The sequence below is a fragment of the Lissotriton vulgaris genome, chromosome 5 (genome assembly GCF_964263255.1).
Source record: "Lissotriton vulgaris chromosome 5, aLisVul1.2, whole genome shotgun sequence".
Classification (NCBI taxonomy): domain Eukaryota; kingdom Metazoa; phylum Chordata; class Amphibia; order Caudata; family Salamandridae; genus Lissotriton; species Lissotriton vulgaris.
In genome coordinates this window covers 1,532,280,610-1,532,296,946 of record NC_141693.1, presented here as the reverse complement: position 1 = coordinate 1,532,296,946, position 16,337 = coordinate 1,532,280,610, and positions in this window count along the sequence as shown.

The window sequence follows — 16,337 nt, the reverse complement described above, 5'->3', positions numbered from 1 at the left end:
CACATGGGGGGGGTGAGGACTGACAAGAACTCTGTAACTGGGCACTGTTGTGGGGAATAAAAAGCTCCACTGGGAATTGACCACCAACAAACACCAAGACTCAACTGTCAGCCATCTTGTCAGCACAGGCAAACCCCCTCACTGGGAAGCAGAGTCAGAAGGAGGGATGTGAGTGCATGCTGAGAAGGGGGTGTAGCCAAGAGCATGCTGGGACTTGCAGTCTTTCACAATACCCACCCACCTACCCAAATGGTCCAGCAAGCTCACACTGAACCATGCTCACCTCACATGGTGAGGGGGGAGGACTGAGTGACAATGACTCTGTGACTGGGCAGTGTTGCGGGGAGTACAAAGCTCCACTGGGAATTGGCCTCCAACAAACACGAGGACTCCACTATCAGCCACCTTGTCAGCAAAGGCACACTCCCTCACAGGGAAGCAGAGTCAGAAGGAGGGAAGTGAGGGCATGCTGGGAAGGGGGTATAGCCAAGAGCATGCTGGGACATGCAGTCACTCACAATATCCACCCAACTAAATGGCCCAGAAAGCTCACACTGAAACATGCTCACCTCACATGGGGGGGACTGAAAATTACTTTGTGACTTGGTACTGTTGTGGGGAGTACAAATGTCACGGTCCGACGTGCTTAATGGGGCTGAGAGAACTACCTCTCCCAGCAAATACTCAGACAAGCACCAGTTGCTGCCTGTAGGTCAGGCGGTATATAATGCCAGCCATCAGGGGGATCCGGTGCTTGTCACTGATTTCGCTAGTCGGAGCTGGAGACGGCTATTCATGTACTTGTTCCCGTACCTCCAGCCTTACCTGCTTTCATTAACGCCTCCCGAAGAAGCGGCGCCTACGCGCCTCCTGTGCCTGCACGCACATTTGTTGCTGAATAGGTGTAGCGACGCTGCTACATATTCCCTCGAGACTACGGACGGAACCCGGGCCGCTGAAGGAACCGCCTAGAGGTACTGCTATGTGCGCCAGAAAGGGGCGTTTTTGATCCTGATTACTTTCTTTGGCTTTGTCTTTATTTTGCTGTCTAAGAGGGGGCTTCTGCCTTTGGTAGGAACGCTGTAGGAACCGGGGGAAGCTCATCGATGCCCAGCTCCCCGAGGTCCCGCTCTTATCCAGCGCCCTCTCCTTTCAAGGGAGTTATTTATTATTTTAGTGGACTACCACGGTCGCTACCGACCGAGGGCTGATTAACGGTAGGAACCGGAGGGGCTCACGGATTCCCAGCTCCCCGAGGTCCAGTTGCCACTACGCCCTCATGCTAATCTCTTATTTCGGATTGGCAGTTTTACAGAATACGCTCTCAGGAAGAGAGCCTCGCTATTCCCACTTGAGTTCCACTGTGGGTGGGCAAGAGGGGGTTGCTGGGAGGTCTTTCTCTGACGAAGAGTTAGCGGACACTTACCTATTTCCTGTGTTGCTTACCCCCACCTGCAGAAACTGCCCGAGGCCCGTTCCTGAGAAGTATCAGGAAGTTGACGACAGTCATTCCCTTGTTTTTTCTGCAATCCCGGTTTGTGTTTCCCAGCCCTGCTCCGCTGTAAGGAGTCTATTTCTCCTCCGGTGGGACAGTGTTGGGGGGGGGGGCTTCGAGAACCAGTCATCGCTCCCGCTGGATCTCACTCTCAAGGTTAGTGCACCATTGGGTGACCACGACAGAGTGACAAGCCCACGACTGTTATCCAGCTTGAACGATGGATGTGAGCGCCGTGCTTGCCTCTTTGATGGAGACTATGACGGCGCTACAAACAGAGGTCGGTGCAATTCGGAGCAAAACGCAGGACCTAAGAAACGAAATAGGTCTGTAGCACTGACAGGAAACGGCTCAGAAGGTAGAGTGGCTCCCCCTATTCAAGTGGTCGACTCTCCTCAGCTACCCCTTGCGGCCCCCGATCGGTTTTATGGAGACCCTAAGAAATTCGTTATTTTCCTGAACCAGTGCAGACTACATTTTCTGTGTAAGCCTTCCCTCTTTCAGGACGACCAAACCAAAAAGGCCTTTGTCATGTCGTACCTGGGCGGAAACGCTGCTAGCTGGCCCATACCCTTAATAGAGAGGGATGATTGTTTAATACACAATTTTGACGAGTTCTGCACGGAGATGCGTAAGCTGTTCGACAGGAAGACCCACCTGCTGTCCTCCGATAGAGAGCTGCTCACGCTGAAACAAGACTCCCAGGACCTGCTTGTTTACGTAACCACCTTCAACCGCCTCGTCGTAGAAATGGATTGGCCACCTAACAAAAGAACGTCATTGTTCTACCAAGAACTGCGGGGTGAGCTGAAGGACGACCTAGCCCAGGTTGTCCAGTTGCCTCAGACTTGTGAGTAATTGATCGACCTCACTATTCAACTGGATCATCGGATCCAGGAGAGGAAGACCGATAAAAGCAAAGACAACTGCAAATATTTTCTCCCTCGGACTAGGGCTGCTCCAGGAGAAGGAACTCCAGCTGCAGATACACCAGAACCCATGCAGATAGGAGGGACACAAGGTCCCTTGAGCGTTGAAGAACGGGGCAAAAGACGGAGGGTTCATCTTTGTCTGTACTGTGGCAAGGCAGGTCACTTCATCAAAGACTGTAAGACTCGGAATAAAACCCCATTCAAGACATCGCCGCTTAAGACCCAAGCTGTCGCTCAGAGGGTGTGGGAAACCAAGGAGAACGCAGAAAACGAGTAGCCACGAGCCTGTGTGAGAACCCAGGGTTGGGGCACGATACTAAGGAAGAGTCTTGTGTTATCGCCGACACAGTGCAGCGCACTGAACCCCATATTAACGTGTGCGTATCTTTGTGGTTGGAGGACGGGGTACTCAAGCTAGTAGCGGTCTTACTGGACTCCGGTGCCACAGGTAACTTCATCGATCGTGCATACGCAGAAGACCTGGGGGTGCCCCTACAAAAGATAGACCACCCTGAACCGGTAAAGGCAGCGGACGGGACTGCCCTGACGTCCGGGCCAATACGCTATCATACAAAACCCCTCATCATGCAGTTCGGAGCTGACCACTTTAAAACCATACAATTTGATCTGATTGATGCGCCACACCTTCGGTTGATTCTGGGAATGCCATTTTTGACGTTTCACGATCCAACGGTTGGATGGGCCAGCCGATCGGTGGTAATGGATTCACAGTTCTGCAAGGACCATTGCACCAAGCAACAGGTGCTTAATGGCAATCAAGAGGATACCCAAGCGGTGTTCCTTTCCGCTGGTTGTGTCGAACAGAAGGTGGGCTGCGTATCTACACTCCCTCCTGAGTACTTGTCTTATGCCTCTGTCTTCAACAAAACCAAAGCAAGCCGCCTACCGCCTCACAGAGACTACGACTGCCGAATAGAGCTGGTCTAAGAGTACTGCGTTATGCCGTCTGGGCTCTGTAATGCCCCAGTACTTTATGGACGAGGTGTTAAGGGGTCTCTTGGACATGTTGTGTATGGTTTACATAGACGACATACTGATTTATTCCACCACAAAGACTGAACACGTTCGACATGTGTCCCAGGTCTTGGAGAGGCTCCAACAGCACGCCCTATACGCTAAATTGGAGAAGTGTCTTTTCCACGTCCCTGAGGTTGAGTTCCTGGGCTACGTCATCAACACCAAGGGGATATGTATGAATACCCGGAAGGTGGAGGCCATAACTCAGTGGAAATCCCCAAGAACCAAAAAGAACTGCAGAGCTTCATAGGCTTTGCCAATTTCTACCGGTGTTTCATTAAGGACTTTTCACTGGTTCTGCAGCCGCTGTCTTTCCTCCTCAAGAAAGGAGTCAAGTATGTTTGGTCTGAGCAAGCTGAAGGGGCCTTTCAGGTTCTGAAGAACCGATTCACGGAGGCTCCCATCCTGAGGCATCCTGATGTACAACAGCCTTTTGTTTTCGAAACCGACGCCTCTTACTATGCCTTGGGTGGAATCCTTTTACAAAGACACCCTGAAACAGGACAACTCCACCCTGTGGCTTATTTGTACAGGAAGCTGACGCCGAGCGATGTCAACTATAGCATATCAGATAAGGATCTGCTTGCTGTGAAAAGGGCCTGCGAAGAATGGAGACACCACCTCATGGGGGCTCGCCATACCGTGGAAATATTTACGGACCACAGAAACCTGCTGTTCCTGAAGACAGCCAGGGCTTTGACCCCCAGACAGTTGTGGCGGTCCCTCTTTTTCGCAGATTACGTTTTTTTGATTAAGTACCGGTCTGGAAACAAACACAGCAAGGCGGACGCCTTGTCCCGGCCTAACGACATCGTACGAACGGAGGAAGCCACGAACTCTGCTCCACCAGTGCTCACGAGGGCCGTTTACCCTACACAAGAGATCACTCTGGTAATAGACTCCGATTTCTTGAGTGAACTAACGAAAGAAGTGAGGGGGATGGATGCGCTGTCTTGGGTACGGGAGAACCCTGACAATAGGCGCCAGGAGACATCCCTTCTTTTCCACCAACAAGCTCTCTTCCTGCCGTCTGCCACCTTGCAAGAAAGGGCTCTGAGGTAGGCTCATGATTCCTCTCTGGGGGGTCACATGGGGATACATAAGACCATCACCATGCTTGAAAGACACTTCTGGTGGCCCCGGCTGAAGGAACATGTCCGTTTCTACATCTCTGGATGTGCTGTATGCGCTCAAAGCAAGACTCAACACACCAAACCAGTGGGACTGCTGCGACCCATTCCTGTACCAGACACCCCTTGGCATACGGTCTCCATGGACTTCATCGTTGAGATGCCGTCCAGTAACGGACACACAGTCATACTGGTCCTGGTCGATCACCTAACCAAAAGGGGACACTTCGTGCCCTTGAAATCCATCCCTTCTTCTGCTGAACTATCTCTTGTCTTTTTGCAACATGTGGTGAGGGCACATGGGATACCGGCTATTCTTATTACGGACCGCGGTTCTCAGTTCACTTCCCGATTCTGGAAGGAGTTGTGTTCTGTCATGAACATAGATGCGTGTCTATCATCCAGTTACCACCCACAAACGGACGGCAAGACGGAAAGACTCAACCAGACCCTGGAACAATATCTGCAGTGCTTCACCCTGCACCATGAAAATGAGTGGAGTACCTTGCTGTGGACGGCGGAGTTTGCTTACAATAACAGCATGCATACTACTCTAGGCTGCTCCCCCTTTTTCTGCGTGTATGGGTATAATCCGAATATGCTGTCCTTCAGTTGGCTAGTATCCTCTACGCATGCTTCCATACAGGCCCACCATGCGCATCTTCGTGCAGTTCTTGGAGACGCTAAGCGTCATCTGTTGAAGGCTCAAGAGAACAGTAAGAGGTATGCAGACAAAAAATGCTCCCCCCGAACCACCCTACCAGAAAGGGGAAAAAGTGTGGTTGTCTACAGCCCACCTACACCTGAAAGGCTCCAACCGTTTTGACCTCAAAGAGACAGTGGTTTTAAATCCATACCACTGTGCTGTTACTTTTTAATCCTGTCAGGTACAACACATCAATAAAAGTATTTAGTGATCCTATCTAGGCAGTTTTAATTCACATTTTCATCCCATATAGCGCTGCAAACCTCACTATAACCCATCATCACACATATGGGATTACTATCCTACTCCCTACCAAAACATCTCTGAGCTCCTTCCTTAATCCCGAAATAGTAGCTCCAAATGGTGGCTAGGTTTTCCACACTGGTAAGGAGGCCCCATATGATGAAGCATGTCACCCTCGGGTGAGTGAGGGGTCTTATCCTTAAGGGATGCCTTTCCCTTGTGTATAACACATTTTGCTAGTTTAGAGAGAGATAGGGCAACCATACATACACTACGTACACATGTATAAGACTGTGGGTGTATAATTTTGTTTTTTGAGTATCTCAATGAGGGAACATACTGAGGGATTCAAATTTCTTAAAGCGGAACTATACATACCAATAGTCCAAATATATATATTAATATATCTATAATAAAAGAATAACAAGGCAGTCGGCAATGGGGAAGATCAAATCATTTATTGAATCAAAATACAAGCCCTGACAGGGGAGCCTCGGTCTACACGACCCATGGAGGTGCGCAGAGGAGACTAATGAAATACACATAACACAAAGTATATATACGTTTTACATATTCTGGTTAACACCCAAGAAGGAAATACACAAGTTGTCCGTTAGTATACCCGAAAACCCATTTAAGGTTCTTACACATTTGTCAATGCCTAAGCTAAAAGCTAATCCAAGGGTAGGTCAGTGAGGTGCCCTTCTGGTCTATCTTAGACCTGTGGAGTACAGAAACGGACTCTGCTAGAATATATGCGTCCTATGAGAAGAGCAAGTACGACCTTGGGTTTCCCTGAGCCATGTTCGAATGGGAGAAAGGCAGAGTAAGCGACTTAACCTGTTTTTGTATCCTGCATTATACCATGTAATATCTAAGACTTTATAGATCAAGGAAAGTAGATGAAACGAAGAAGTCCTAACTACATTAGTAGGACAAAACAAACCTTTATACCCTATCATTAGGCTATCATACAATATTGCGTTATTCACAATCATGAATACATATATACGGTTATATAGTACATAGTGGGACAATCATGATTATATAATTTTACATTCCAACAGACGGCCCTTTTGGCCCACTATGGCCAATATAACTACTCTACGAATACCCCTTCATCTATCTGCATAAGATCCGCTACTTCCTTCTGGATCATTTGTTTTTCTATCTTCTTTTGTCGGGCCTAGGTCAAAGAAGACGTTATTTTGGTCGCACAAAAAGTACAACATGCTGGGCCACAATGAAGGCATGAGCAGCAAGTTAAAATTATTCAGAATATTCCTACTAAAATCATAAATACCTTCATCCCCATGTAGCTAAGAGACTCCAAAACCACCCACTAAGGGACCAGGTACCATTTTCTTCATGTAGTTCATTAGCTAATAGATGTAATTTTTTAATAGCGAGATCAGGTATGTAAACACAACAAGAGCTGCCGATCACACGACAAGCTCCGCCCCTATCTGCCAGGATGACGTCTAACACCATCCTATTTTGAAGAGAAACGAGTCTCGTAGCCTGAAGCTCTACGGTGATATTAGCTAATATTTCAGTCGTTGTTTGGACCACATTTTCCACAATTCTAGACAGAAAAATTGGACCCCAAAACGGAACCAGGCCCTTCTAAATATCTTCAAACTGTTGTAGTGAAGTATCTGTCTGGTCAGTCTTATCGGTATTATAACTTCTTATAGTCCTATTGGTTTCTAAATCCCTTTTCATCAGCTGATGAGTCTTATGGTAATTGGAAGGGGCAACATAAACAGGAGGGTAAAGGAAAGACAGATAACACCGTCCTGCCCATCCCCGGGGAAGCCAGGTATAAGCATTTTCCCCACAAACGAAATACACATTAGGGGGGGTGATCATCGGAGGAGTACTATCAGTTTGCAACGTGTAGGTGTAATTACAGGTACTACTCCTTACCTTAATGTGACCTCGCCCCCTAATACAAAACAAATAAGTGGAATTAATAATGGGGACTGGCAGGGCTCTATCATTTGTAACATTACGTTCCTTAAAATGTTGGAAATACAAAGTGTAATTAAAAAGTTCAAAGTCTTGCATCTCTTCTTGTAACAAGGTATCATTTTTAGAATCTGTATATACATTCATGCAAGCGTTTGGATCTAGAGAATCCCAACCTTTATCTCCTGCTGCATCAAATCCTTGATGTCTCTCTATATATTTTAAAATAGCTTCATAATCTCTTTCAGAATATATTTTGAGATTCACAACATAATGGGAATACATCAGTGATAACAGTTGCCACCATGCCTCACAACTAGCTAAATACGATAGAGGCAGAGATATAAATAATTCATGTTGATGCATTACTGATGGCAATAACCCACAAACCCAGCAATTCGTTTTGTTTGTGGTATTGTGTGTCTGGTGCAACATCTCTATAAATACATTTTTCGAATAAGTTTCCCTATGCCTAGCCTTATGCGGGGGTAGAGAATAAAATTGATGTTCCTCGAGAGCAGGAGTAGTCTTCAATAATTTACGAACCGGATATTGAAACTCTAAATATACAAACACACACGTCATAATTACCGTAATCAAGGCAATTGAAACAACGAATGCCACCTTCACTCTGGTGGGCCATCCGGAAAACAATTGCATATCACGAATCTGGCGCCGAGGGGCCAATGGTCTTTCATCCTCCATCATAATTCGACCAAAGGGAAACATAATCTCTAAGAGTCCAAATCTATCTCAGTCCCTTGCTAAAAGTCCAAATCTAATCTATGTATCCACAAAGCGCGCCGACCACCAGAGGGTTTCTTCTTCCCAGTGAGGGATCTTCTCCCTGTGTACGTTTTTCTTCTCTTAGAGCCTCACAGGCAGATTCTTATCAGTTTATCCAAAGGAAAAGCAAACTTTAAAATTTTCCTAGTCCTTCTTTCTGAACAGAGCTTTTACACAAAGTTCCCAGCTCTCTACGAGTTCAGTCCAGTGTCTCGCTCGGCACCCCAATTGCTCTACTTAATATTTTGGATGACAATGTCTCGTTCTATCTTCCTTCATTAGCGAGTGGGGTACCGCGCTGTTTTCGGGGCCGCAGATCGTAGCGACAACGGGCAGGTTGCTCCTGGTCAGAAAACAATTCAGAAGCATGGGTAACAGGCTTGTTCACCTCTCGTGCTGCCTCGGGATTAGTAGTTGCTTTTGACTCAGCTATTTCACTTTCCCCTTCAGACAACACAGCACTTGGTCGCTCTTTCTCTTGAGCATCCGAAAAAGGCCCAAAACTCTGAATCAGTTCTCCTTCCTGACTCGGCACTCCGTCTTTGTTCTGTCGATCTGAGGGCAGTGGTAACGGGAGGCTCTTGACGTGACTAGCATGGATCCAGTGTTTGCGGCCATGCACTTTCACTGCCGTCCTCGTCACCAGCAATATTTGGTAAGGCCCACACCACTTGGGCTCTAAGCTTGATTTCCGCTGATAGTTTTTCACCAGTATCCACTGGCCAGGTTCCAATCGATGTCCAGGACCCTCCGGTAGTGGCTGCAATGTGTCTGATACCTGTTGATGAATAGAACGCAGATCTTTAGTCAACTCATAAAGATAATCTGTCATCAATGGATAATCAATATCTCTAAAGGTTCTAGGTCTAGGGACTCCCCATACGTTTGCAGGGTGGCCAAATGTAATTTCGTAAGGGGACAGGCCTGTCCTTGAATGAGGAGTTGTTCTAAGAGATAGCAAAGCTATTGGGAGGGCATCAGGCCACTTCAGTCTAGTGTCTGCACAGACTTTGGCCATTTTGAGTTTCAGTATGCCGTTATATTTCTCAACCAGTCCCGCAGATTGCGGGTGCCTAGCGGCATGAAACTTTTGTCTAATCTGCAGGCCATCACAGACACATTGTACAAGGGTAGCGTTAAAGTGAGGTCCATTGTCTGACCAGATAATTCGAGGCAAACAATAGCGGGGAAATAATTATTTGATCAGTGTTTTTGCAGTGGTAATGGCAGTTGCATCCTTGGTGGGGTAGGCTACAACCCACTAACTGAAAGCACACACCACCACCAAGACATATTTTAAAGTATTTACACGTTCCATTTGTATGAAATCTATCTGTAAAACTTCAAAGGGTAAGGATGGCGGAGCAAAGTTACCACTCAAAACAGATTCTCTACCTCCAGGATTATGTCGCAAGCACACCGGACAATATTTCACAATGTGGGCTGCTGTTTTTGCAATATTAGTGTTATACCACACCGGATCTCGTACTGTGCTAATTCCTTTCACACTAATATGGGCTGGGCCATGTGCCATCATGACTACTGCATATACCATTGCATTTGGGAGCAACCATCGCTGTTTTTTAGATTGATCTATCCAGCATCCATTCTCATCTAATTTCCCAATGTCATGTTCGCACTTCTGTAATTCTTCTGGAGTTGCTTCTTTCTGTAATTGTTTTAAACTTTCAAGGGTATTATCAAATAGAGCCATCGGGTAGATGCACTAGAAAAGATAGGACTTCCTTTACTCTGAGCTGTCTCTTTCGCTACTGAATCGGCAAAAGCATTTCCTTTTCCAATCGAGTCTACGACCTTCTTATGTGCACTACACTTAATGATGGCTAACTTTTTTGGTAATGTTAAGGCAAATAACAATCGATCAATCAAGGGACCATGCTGTATTTTCTCGCCATGAGTAGTAAAGAAACCCCGCTCCCTCCACAGTCTCCCAAAACTATGGGCGACGCAAAAGGCGTACTGGCTGTCTGTGAAAATATTCACTTCTAGACCTTTACACATTTCACAGGCTCTTAACAAGGCTATTAGTTCAGCTGCTTGAGCTGAATGATGTGGAATCCTTGCGGTTTACACTATGGTCTTCAAAGTGGTGATGGCATATGCAGCTGTCGTAGTGCCATCTGGCAACTTAAAACAAGAGCCGTCAACATATAATTCTCCATCTGGTTCAAGTAAAGGGGTGTCAGTTAAATCTACATGTCCTTTTGTTTCTTCTTCTGTTCTAAACACACAATCATGGACATCAACTCTTTCATCTTTGTCAGGGAGAGGTAATAATGTAGCAGGATCAAAGTAGTGCATTTCTTAATCGTAATATGGGGGGCAAACAATGTCAATTCATATCCTGTCAATCTAGCACTCGTGAGGTGTTGCGTTTTGGTCCTGTTTAAAAGAATATCCACAGCATGCGGTACCATGACTGTGAGATCAGTGTTAAGGACTATTCCTTCTGACTGTCGGATGGCCAGTGCTACTGCAGCAGTGGCCCTCAGACAGCTCGGGAGGGCTTGTGCTGCAATATCTAAAATCGAAGAGAAATATGCACAAGGTCTCTGTTTCTCCCCAAAAGTCTGTGTTAACACTGATAATGAACAACCGTCCACCTCGTGCACATAAAGTGAAAAAGGCTTCCGGTAATCTGGGGTTGCCAGAACAAAGAGCAGATTTTAAAGATACAAAGGCTTCTTGACATTCATCCGTCCAGGGCAAGGGTTCATGCACATCTTTGGTTGTCAATTGCAACATGGGTTTAGAGAGAAGGGAATAGTTAGGAATCCACTAGCGACAGTAAGAGGTTATGCCAAGAAAAGCACGAACATCACGTTGTGTACGAGGGACAGACATGTTAGTTATTACAGATATTCGTTCTGGAGTCAATCGTTTCCCCGCTTTCGACAGAAAATGACCTAGGTAGGTCACTTCCTGTCGACAATATTGAAATTTGGAAAGGGACACTTTATTCCCTTTCTTCGCCAAATGTTGTAACAATTTTACTGTGGCCTCCTTGCATCCCTCCTTAGTATCGGAAGCCACTAGTATATCATCCACATACTGAATAATAGAATTTCCGGCAGGCAGAATTAATTCATCTAGGACTGCTTTTAAAGCCTGACTATAAATACTGGGTCTTTCAGTATAGCCTTGAGGAGCGCGTGTAAATCTGAAGCTTCGGCCAGCCAATGAGAATCCGAAGATATGCCTACTATCTGGATGAATTGGGATGCTGAAGAAGGCATTCTTCAGATCAATTACCCAAAAATATCTGGCCGTGGGAGGAATCATTGTTAAAATAGCTGTTATATCCGGCACCACGGGATACTGTGGAACCACTATTTTATTAACTGCACGAAGGTCAATCCCAAAACAATAAGTATTCTTATAATCTGGAGCACCATCAACTGGTGTCTGCTTCAGAATCGGCAAAATCGGGCTATTACAGATATTAGCTGATGTTTCTTCTACCACCCCCATTTGAATAAGGTCCCGAATTATTTCTAACATAGCCCGTTCACCTTCAGGTGAAATCTTATATTGTGGAATGCGAGGCAGCTGCGCATTAGGTTTCAGAGTAATGGACAAGGGGGCTATCTTTAACAGACCTACATCAGTGTCCCCTGTCGCCCACAAAGTCTTAGGAATGGTAGAAAATTCAGGGGGTAAGTGCTCGTTCCTTGCAAAATATTGTGAATCTTTCAAAGAAGGTTTCTGCATTGTCAAATATACACCATCCGGGGAACAGTAAATTCGAGCATGCAATTTTTTAAAGATATCTAAACCCAAAAGGTTCTCACCACAGTTAGATGTTAACAAAAAGGGCGACTGTATAGAAATAGGTCCTATAGTGAAGGGCAGAGGCTTGGAAATGGGGCTCACTACTGGTATTCTAAGAACCCTACCGATACATTCTTGTGGCCAGACAGAGCCGCCTCTGGGACCATGGTATGAACAACTGAACTATTCATTGCTCCAGTATCCACTAGGAATTTTCCTGATGCACCCAACAGTTTCCCCTGTACATAAGGTCCCTCTTGGTCAATTGGTACTGTAACGTGGCCCCCTCTCTGTCCTTGGCTGTCTCATGCATAATCCTGTTCATCTTAACTGTCATCTACGAAATTCTCATTATAGTACTGCCTGTTCTGTGGATTATCGAAATAATTTTTCAGAGAATCACCATCTTCTCTTCTCATGCTATTTTGGTCAATGTTTCCCCTGCCCCGGCCTCGTCCCCTACTGGGAACGTTTCTGGTCATTAACAATGGGTAATCCGCTCTCCAATGCCCCTCTTCTTTACAATACGAGCATTGATTCAAACCGACATTCGGGGGACCTCCTCGTCCTCTGCCGGCCCTTCTTTGGAAGGAACCGCGCCCACTTCGTCCTTAATTCTGTCCTCGACTAACATGTTGCATCAACACTCTAGTCTTCGAATCTTTTGTTTTCTTCTCTGTCCTTTCCTTGTTTTCATTCTCTCGGTGCTCATAATACTGAGCCATACTAAGGATAAGTCACACAAGATCTCTGGGGACAGAGATCAAGAACCCAGCCGTAGTCTATGACTCTATTCCCAAAGCACACAATGGTGTTGGAATAGTGTCAATAGTTCCAAGAAAGAAAAAAAGGAAAAAAAGGAAAAATATCAGATCACAGATGGGGTGTACGTAGTCCATGCACTTTCGGCCGCCTGAAGGCGTGTCATAATTTCTGGTAACAAATTTGTCACAAATCTATTTATAAATAATCGTATTCCCCCATCCGTGGATAAATCATGTCCACTAAAATCTATAAATGTTTTCTCGAATCTAGTGAAGAAATCCGAGACACTCTCGTCCTTCTTCTGTTTACAAGCAGCTAACTTATCCCAATCTATCTTCTTAGGAGGCAAGAGTGTTTGCATGTACGTAATTATTTTGTCTGGTCCTGCCAATATTTCATCTCGGGGTTTTTCCCCAGGCCTCCGTTCTTTATCCCAATCTTTCCATTGATTCCACACTGCTCCTAATTCGAGAACGTGATCCGTATCATGTATCTGTCTCCAGATATCGACAGGGATCAAGAGGCCAAAGAACAGCTCAATGTCTGCTATAGTTATGATCGCAGAGTTAGCAGCTTCGCTTAATTCTTTGTAATAAGCAGTTGGATTCTTACGAGGGTCAGGGAGCTGAGCTTTTAATGTAAGGACCTCGCTTCGTTTCCAAGGGATATAAACCCATTGTTCCTGAAGCTTTGCGTCCACCCTAGCTCTAGTTACATTGCCTCCGGCATCCTTAATTTCATGTAATTCTGGGACGAGAAGAGGATGTACCTCCTTCATCGGATTCTGTGTTCTCCAATCAGTACATCTCCGATGCATTCGCTCACAATACTGCAAGAGAGTAGCCACGTTCTGATATACTTCATCGGCCTGTAGGTGGAATTTGTGGGCTCTGTCCCTTATATCTTTTATAATTTGAGGTGCATATCCTTCCTCAAAACACTGTTTCCACAGTGAACTCAAGCGAACCGCCATATTTTCTAAAGCTAATTGTTGGGCAACAGGCTGGTAATCCTTCATGGTACTCCAAATATCCTCTAGTGTATAAATAGCATTCCGGGATTTCTTGCTGTCACGCCGTCCAATTTACGAGGACCCTGTTTACTGGCGCAAGGGAGCCAGTTGCTGCCGTACTCGTCGCAGCCCACGCCTCGCCGGACCCGCTTCACGGGTCCCGCAGCGCGGATCCGAGTAATTCCTGTGACTTTGTTAAAGGGGCACATCCCAGACCGGCAGGGCTGCGAGCATTCGCGGGGACTCCGAGGACCAGGAGTCCCTGCGCGCCCTAGGACCAGCTGGGCTGCTCTCCCTGCCGGCCCCGCCCACCCGCTCTCAGCTGAAAAGCCTGCCGCACAGGCTACTCTGTGGATTTCTTGCTGTCACGCCGTCCAACTTACGAGGACCCTGTTTACTGGCGCAAGGGAGCCAGTTGCTGCCGTACTCGTCGCAGCCCACGCCTCGCCGGACCCGCTTCACGGGTCCCGCAGCGCGGATCCGAGTAATTCCTGTGACTTTGTTAAAGGGGCACATCCCAGACCGGCAGGGCTGCGAGCATTCGCAGGTACTCCGAGGACCAGGAGTCCCTGCGCGCCCTAGGACCAGCTGGGCTGCTCTCCCTGCCGGCCCCGCACACCCGCTCTCAGCTGAAAAGCCTGCCGCACAGGCTACTCTGTGGATTTCTTGCTGTCACGCCGTCCAACTTACGAGGACCCTGTTTACTGGCGCAAGGGAGCCAGTTGCTGCCGTACTCGTCGCAGCCCACGCCTCGCCGGACCCGCTTCACGGGTCCCGCAGCGCGGATCCGAGTAATTCCTGTGACTTTGTTAAAGGGGCACATCCCAGACTGGCAGGGCTGCAAGCATTCGCGGGCACTCCGAGGACCGGGAGTTCCTGCGCGCCCTAGGACCAGCTGGGCTGCTCTCCCTGCCGGCCCCGCCCACCCGCTCTCAGCTGAAAAGCCTGCCGCACAGGCTACTCTGTGGATTTTTTGCTGTCACGCCGTCCAACTTACGAGGACCCTGTTTACTGGCGCAAGGGAGCCAGTTGCTGCCGTACTCGTCGCAGCCCACGCCTCGCCGGACCCGCTTCACGGGTCCCGCAGCGCGGATCCGAGTAATTCCTGTGACTTTGTTAAAGGGGCACATCCCAGACCGGCAGGGCTGCGAGCATTCGCGGGGACTCCGAGGACCAGGAGTCCCTGCGCGCCCTAGGACCAGCTGGGCTGCTCTCCCTGCCGGCCCCGCCCACCCACTAGCCCTTTGGATAGCCTTATTAAGAAGGTTCATTTCCCGCTGCGGGGGAGCGCGCGGGAGGGCGCCGGGAGAAGCCCGGGACAAGGGCGGGACCGTCTGTGGCCCTCCGGGGCCGCAGGAGGCCGGGCTGGGCCAGGTCTTTTTCATCTTGCTGTTGCATGCTGTGTCTTTGCACCTTCTCTCTGTGTACAGCCAGTAGTGTTTTAAGTTTGTTTCATCTAGTTTTGATAGCTTATCCTATTCTCCCTTGATATGAGTCACTCTGCCCCCCCGGTGTGAGTGTCTCTGTTCTTGGCCCTTTAGATACATTTTTTAAGAAATCTACCAAGGAGGTAGACATGGACTTACTCCTTGCTGAGAGAAGAGCAGAGCGTCGACGCTCAATTGAGCAGTTAAAGAAAAATCCACTGCCAGCACTGTCAGTTTCAAACAATACCCATGAAATAGCCGTCCAAGGTTTGAGCTCTATTGAGGTCGATGTTACTGATCTTAACCAAACCCCTAGTATATTTAGGTTCCCTGTTATCTCCCCGCCCTGTGCCAGTGCCACCAGTGGAGGTCACCTAGTTTGTCCCCCTATTGATCACTCAAGCTTTGTCGAAACAAACATCCCCGATACCCAAATCAGGGAATCGGAACCATGTCCCATGTTGCCCAACCTGTCACTGGTTTGTATCGACCCAGGCGAGACTATACCTGAAACGAGTATATGTAAAACTAGAATCACGCCTGAAAAGGCCAAGAGGGTTGTGCATTCTCCACCGAGGAAAAAAAGGAGAAAGGGCGGGGTAAAAAGGAAAGGACGAAGCTGTCAGACACCACCACCATCCCTACCCAAATCAAATATTGAGTTAGGGATCCCACCTATTGTAGAGCCATTACAATCAGATATACATTATTTGGTAACCCCTGAGTTAGCTACCGTAGGGGTTAATGAGGTGTCCTATGGTATTATAGAGAAGCTCATCAAATCATATATGCTACCCTTGCTGGAGAGTGTTAGGACAATGGGTGAAAAATTGGATCGCCTATTGGCGACCATTGAGCCTATACATTCCTCTAGCCTGGATAAGAATAAGGGCCCATCCAACAAACCTCCCGGATCATCCCTTGTTGCTGGCAATTTAACTAGTACCACCAGTCAACAAACTAATAATGCTACCAAAGCAGTCACTACCTCAAATAAAGTTTTGACTGTGGCTGCTAAACCTCCTAGAACAACCACTACT